Source organism: Poecilia latipinna, unplaced genomic scaffold (assembly GCF_001443285.1).
Source record: "Poecilia latipinna isolate Pla-1442-1.1 unplaced genomic scaffold, P_latipinna-1.0 Scaffold903, whole genome shotgun sequence".
Lineage (NCBI taxonomy): Eukaryota > Metazoa > Chordata > Actinopteri > Cyprinodontiformes > Poeciliidae > Poecilia > Poecilia latipinna.
In genome coordinates this window covers 142536-148664 of record NW_015113519.1, presented here as the reverse complement: position 1 = coordinate 148664, position 6129 = coordinate 142536, and positions in this window count along the sequence as shown.

Below are 6129 nucleotides of genomic sequence, written 5' to 3'. Positions count from 1 at the left end.
TCCATTTTATACCTGGTTTTGTTTGCTTCTGGGCCAACTGTATTTTGTTAAAAAATATAGTTGACCCAGTTAAAAATTGAATGCAATATTTAATGCATTAAAACAAATGGACAAACGGACTAAAAACAATTTATAGTACTTTCAAAGATTTGAAGTCTATTTAAGACTGAGATATAGCTCCTGTGTACTTGCAACTATAGTTTACAGAATGTCCTTGAATGCATCACTGTGAAGGCGGAATATCAGAGGAGCATTTTTCTGCTAATCATCTCTCGCTGCGGATAAAATGAGCTGAGGGCTAATTGTATTTGTTCAAGTTGCGTTGTAGCACCTTTTATGTTTTTGTTGTAACCCCTTTGTAATAATTATATCCGGTGTTTTTTCAGCTCTGGTCAGTTGTGCTGTTTTTAAAGTGCTTATAAGCAGTACAATAAGCCTACAGTAGGCTTGGTATCTAACGAGGTGGTTGAAAGTGTCTGACTGTCCACAGCTTTATCGATCCTCACAGAGATCATGAGAATTTTCTACACATTTACCTTGTGTTTCTTGCCAAAATCTGGTAAGCTCAATTTCAGTTAATCTTCCCAAGGAACGAGAATATTTTTACTCACAATTTAAAGCTCTTGTTATTTCACATGCACTAGGCTAGAGTGCCCACCAGGTGGCATCCTTTTCTAACTCAACGGAAGTGACTGACTGCCATGGCAACAGCATGCTGGAATAGTTAGCAGTAAAACGTAGCACTTTCTCACTTTTCTCTCAAGGAAACAAATGTTTAAATTGTACTCGAACTTCAGCCGCCTTTCAGAACATCTTTTCATCCACGCACTGAAGGAGTTCAGTGCATGTTTATTTGGACAGTGACAGTGTTTTATAACTTGTGTTCTACTCCCACAACGGAACCGGAATAAAACAACATAGCATAGAATATAGTATACTGTCAGCCTTATGCCTAAACAGATGAACAAATAAAAATGACTAAAAATGAATTAACAATGTATAAATGTTACAAATAATTAGCAAGCATTATCTAAAGTCTTGAACAAAATGCAGGCATTCATTCTGCTTTTCTTAGCATTCCTGTTTGATTGTAGTCTGAAGTTTAGTCTTCAGTAAGGAAACCGTGTTCTTTATTTGGCAGGGCGACTGAACATGACTGAATCTGAGCTGACAAATGGACCAACACTTTTCTCTCCTCTCTGCAATGTCCTCCATTATAATCCACAGAATTTGTGGATTATGTCCGTGTTCCAAATGCACTATTGACACACATCATTAGCATGTAAATCTTGTAAAAGTAATTTCTACAACTGCAGTCTGAATATGTTTCAGTAAACAACAAAGCTTGCTGCTGTATCTAAGTACAAGTTGAGGTAACTGTGTGCGTTTCCTGTGTAACCACCATGGTGTGCTTTCCCTGCCAAAGCTCCAGTTGGTGGCACTCTGACTCTCTGTGATGTTGCCTAACTAGGGCAGACGTGATTAGCTGCTGATCACAGAGCAGAGAATCATTAATGGTGCTATGTAGGTCACAGCATTGGCCAATAACAGCACGTTTTACTTCATGGATATTTAGAAAGCCTCACCTCACGTGATTTCATGGTTAAAAAAAAATCTGTACTTTTGATGCTGAATCAAAACACTAGACAAAGATTTACTGACTTCATTCCTGTGACATGCAAACTATTAATTCTGATTGTTTGATTAATTAAATCCCCCTCCCGGCAAACAGCTCCTTGGTGTTAATTATTCATTCCATAATGATTTTAATGTAAATTTCATGATGGTTTTCATTAATGGATGCTAAGTGTTTAAACTTAACCCCATTTTCTTGTTGCAGCTGCACCATGAAACCCATCTTTGAGACAGATCTGTTGTCTTTGTTAAAGAGAAACTTGGTTTTGGAAATGAAAAAGATGTTAGGATATTTTTACAAACACATAGAGAGGTCTGAGCTGTCACCACAAAGAGATTTAGAGTAGATGTATTCAACTGCATTTGGTGGTTTTGCAGTTATGGTCCTCGATAAATAAGCAGGACAATAATGTGGAGCTGATCTGCTGACAGCCGGGCTGCTCCAGCTGTTCCCATAAATCGACAGGTAGTGGAGTCCAGCCCTTAGCATTCCACGGAGGCAGACCGGCACTTAATTAGGCAAGGATTAGGGGCCAAACGGCCTCATTTACGTGAATTGTATCCTAAAGACAAACTAGCTGCTCCGTCTCCTTCAGGGAGCATCTGGGGTAAATCTGAAAAACGCAGAGGTTGCTGAAATGAAGCTGCTCCAGGCCTACGAGTACAGATTTCTTGACAATGAAGAGCCCCTTTCCCCCTGCTGGGGGGGTTGCTGTTTTTGAACGCTCGTTTTAACCCCTCCAATCCGGGGAGAGCCGAGATGAAACAGCTTGATTTACATTTAATTCAGATTATGTAAATACTCTGGTTGTGTCCCAAATCAAACATGGGACACAATGCAAGCTGCCTACGGAAGCCAGCAGAGATGGCCTCCATTGTCATTTAAATTAGGGCCATCTAAAATATATATATATATATATATATATATATATATATATATATATATATATATATATATATATATATATATATATATATATATATATATATAATTGAGCTCTTTGTGAGATATAATATGTTCCGTGTACAAATACCGACAACTTGTCATTATTCTCGGTCTGCAGCCTCCACACACACACTACCAGGCAAACTGAGAATGTTTGCTCTTGTTCTTGGATGAAGGGCAGCCGGGCATCTGCCTCTGCCACCGGGGATGTGCATCTATTTAATAGCATTAAGGTGGTGTATCAGCTCAGCCATCGCTCAGTTCGCGAGTGGATGCAAATCCTCAATGGTTATGCGCACGTGCATGCAGTGATTTGGACTGTGCCAATCCCTCCCCTGGGCATCAGCTCTCCACAGTGTGTTTGGCGACAGTAAGGCGCCTCTGCTGACATTAGTATGCTCTGAAGGTCTTTTCACACTGAAGGGGCTGTTACCCTATAGGCAGGTCCTACTCCCCCTCTTAGCCTTGTTTCCCATGTGATTTAGCTTATTTCGTTATCAATATTTAATGTCGGTCCAGTGCACTCTGAATGATGATGATACAAGGCTGCACAGTCTGCTGGAACTAAGAGGTTGTAGTCAGCACTTCATTGTTTGCCAGAAGAAATATTCAGAGCAACAAAGTAAGTATTGCTTTAGGTGTTCCCTCAAATTAGTTCTGTGTTTCAGACAGAGGGGTGCCCGTCATTGTTCACTCAGTTTAGGCATCTCTGTCTTGTAGTCATTTTCATTTGCTACTCTGTATCAGAAGTAAATTTCCCTTTAAAAATAACTTTGATAAAATACCTCACTAGTGCATATGTCTCATATGTTGATTGTCCGGTTTCTCTCTGGACTCTGTCCTTCCTGTCACTCTGACTGAGACTTCTCAGGTCATCCCACAATTCAGATTCATCCGAGCCTCAAGAACTTTTGGATTCGCAATTTATCACAAACTTACCAACAGAAATCATGTTAACCTCTTTCTACCATCCTAACCACGGCCTTTGGCAGGATAACTCGATTTAGGAATGATGGATGACTTCCTGAGCATTACATCTCCAGACCCTTGCAGACATTTCAGAGCTGTTAATGTCTCCTCCATATCAGATCCATGTCTGCAGCTGTCCTGTAATCCCTCTGAGGTTGGTGTATGGGGAAAATGTTTTTTTTTTTTTTTTTTTTTTGCATTTATTGAAATACATAAATGGATAATTTTAGGAATTATTATCTTGTCGTGGCTTGAGAACAATTTTGTTGCATAGCAAATAGCCCAAGAAAGTATTAGAAATTTGTCAGACGGTGTTACGGAGTAAAGCTTCTTCTCAAACAAGACGGAGGCTCGTATTTCTTTTACTGAACCTTTCTGTTCAGTATTTATTGAAGAGGAAAAAAAACTTCGTGAGCTGATAACGGGCAACAGCTGTTCGTAACCAATAGCAATCAAAAGTCAACAAAGCAAGATAGTGACAAAACAGTAACAGATCCTTAAGCATTCTTCAAAATAAAAGACTTCCTCTATTCAAATAAATCATGTCTTGCACTGAAATATATTTCACTTCGCCTTTGTAATTATATGCAATCATGTTCAATACAATTAATAATAATCATCATGTAAATTATGCTTAACATATAATTGTAAATCAGTCACTTATCATGCAAATATACTGAACAACATAAGTGTAAAAAAGTCACAACAGACGGGATATATGTAAAGTAGAAGATTTATGTAGAAATGTTTTGGGTTGATGAATATTTAATGCTCTTCGCAGCTTTAATTGACTCTGCACAAGAAAGCCCCCAATAAGAAACAGTTATCTTATTGATTTCTGCCGTGATTATTTTCAGTTGGCCGTCTGTTCGCCTGTTTTTCTGTCCAGTCAGAATATCAGTCAATCTAGCAGAGAGGTTTCATGCACTTTGTTTGAATGTTAAATTTTGTATGGACTTTTGATTAATTAAATCAGAGGTTCCCAAGTGGGGCGCGCCCCCTAAGGGGGGTGCGCCGTGTCATTGCAGGGGGTGGGGGGCGGGAAGCCGTCTGGATGAAAAACAAAAACAAAACATGAACACTGTATGCGCTGGGTTTTTACCTTAGAATGGCCAACTCTCTGTTATTCCTATGTCAATTTGATACAGTAGGGGCTTCCACACTTCCCATATCTGTGTCCTCTGTCACTTTTATCAGCAGTTAAAACTGTGTAATCCGTTGTTAACATGTTGTAACCTGTTTTTCCGAGCCGCCTTTAAACGCAGCATGAGCGCTACGACGCTCGCGCTGGGTTTCCACCTGTGAAGGAGACCTGCTGCTGCTGTGCGGAGCTACGTAGGTTTGTGTTAGAATCACGGCAGCAAATCAGCAAAACGCAAAGAACTTTTCACAGTTTTTCCCTCCAAACTAACCGACTGAGTTGAGTAAAGCTGTTAGATGCAGGTAAAGTTAGCTAAAGGATGACTAGCTAATATCAATACAGAACCTTAAGCTTAACAAGCTTAACAAGTACCTTGTAGGCTACCGATGTTGGTGTCTATTTTCAGCTACGTACATTAATTTTGCCCCCCAAAAAGTTGATGCCCCCCCCCCCCTACCCACAGCCATTTGTAATCCATAGGGGGGGCGCAGAAAATGTTTGGAAACCACTGGGGGGGGGGCGCAGAAGTAAAAAATTTGGGAACCACTGAATTAAATGAAGGTTTGAAATGCACTGATTATGCAATGTACAACATAAACTATTTAAAAAGAAACAAGAATTTAGTTCACAATGTGGAATCACAAACTGGAACCGTTCGACAATGCGACGACTAACCACTAGAGCTGTTAGTCAGCTGTAATGGAAAATCACCCAAACTGGTGGCTTGGTGGTTCCTGGATTGTTCTAGAACGTCCTAAGCAGTTCCCTTTAAATCACAGATGTGCTCCAACAGGATGTAAATTGTTAAGAAACACTGCAAGAACAACGTCCGACCTGAACCCTGAAGAAAAATGTATATTTTGATTAATAGCCGGGTTTATTGTACATAAAAATGTTACCAATTCCTGATAGGAGAGTGGTCAAGGATCTAACCAAAGTTATGCCTGAAGCTTATTGATTGACTATAAAATGTTCAGAGCATTAACCCCCCAGAGAGAAGCCAACCCCAGTCTCCTCAACACTCCCTAGCCCGATGTAGTCTTTAGTCATTGAGTAATGCTACAGATTCAGACAGGACGATGAGGTAGAAAAATGTCAGACCAACATGAATTATCCGTATTTTGTCTGTTTGCATTTCTTCTTATATTGAGCTGAATAATTGTCTTTTCTCTGTTTTTTTTTTTTGTTGTTTTTGTTTTTTGGGGGGGCTTTTGCTGATAAGTGTCATCTGTTTGTTATGCCCATGTAATTAATCCGTGAGCTTTAGCAGAGGTCAGCCTGTTTTCTGATGACGACCGATGTGGGCTGGTACCTGGAAGAAGTGTTTGAACCGGAGTATTGTTTGACCTTTGGCTCCTCAAAGCTTACGCAGGAGAATCCTCCCCAGGACATGCTGATCAGTGCAAAGTCTCATCGACCCTCAGAAAGGACTGATTGT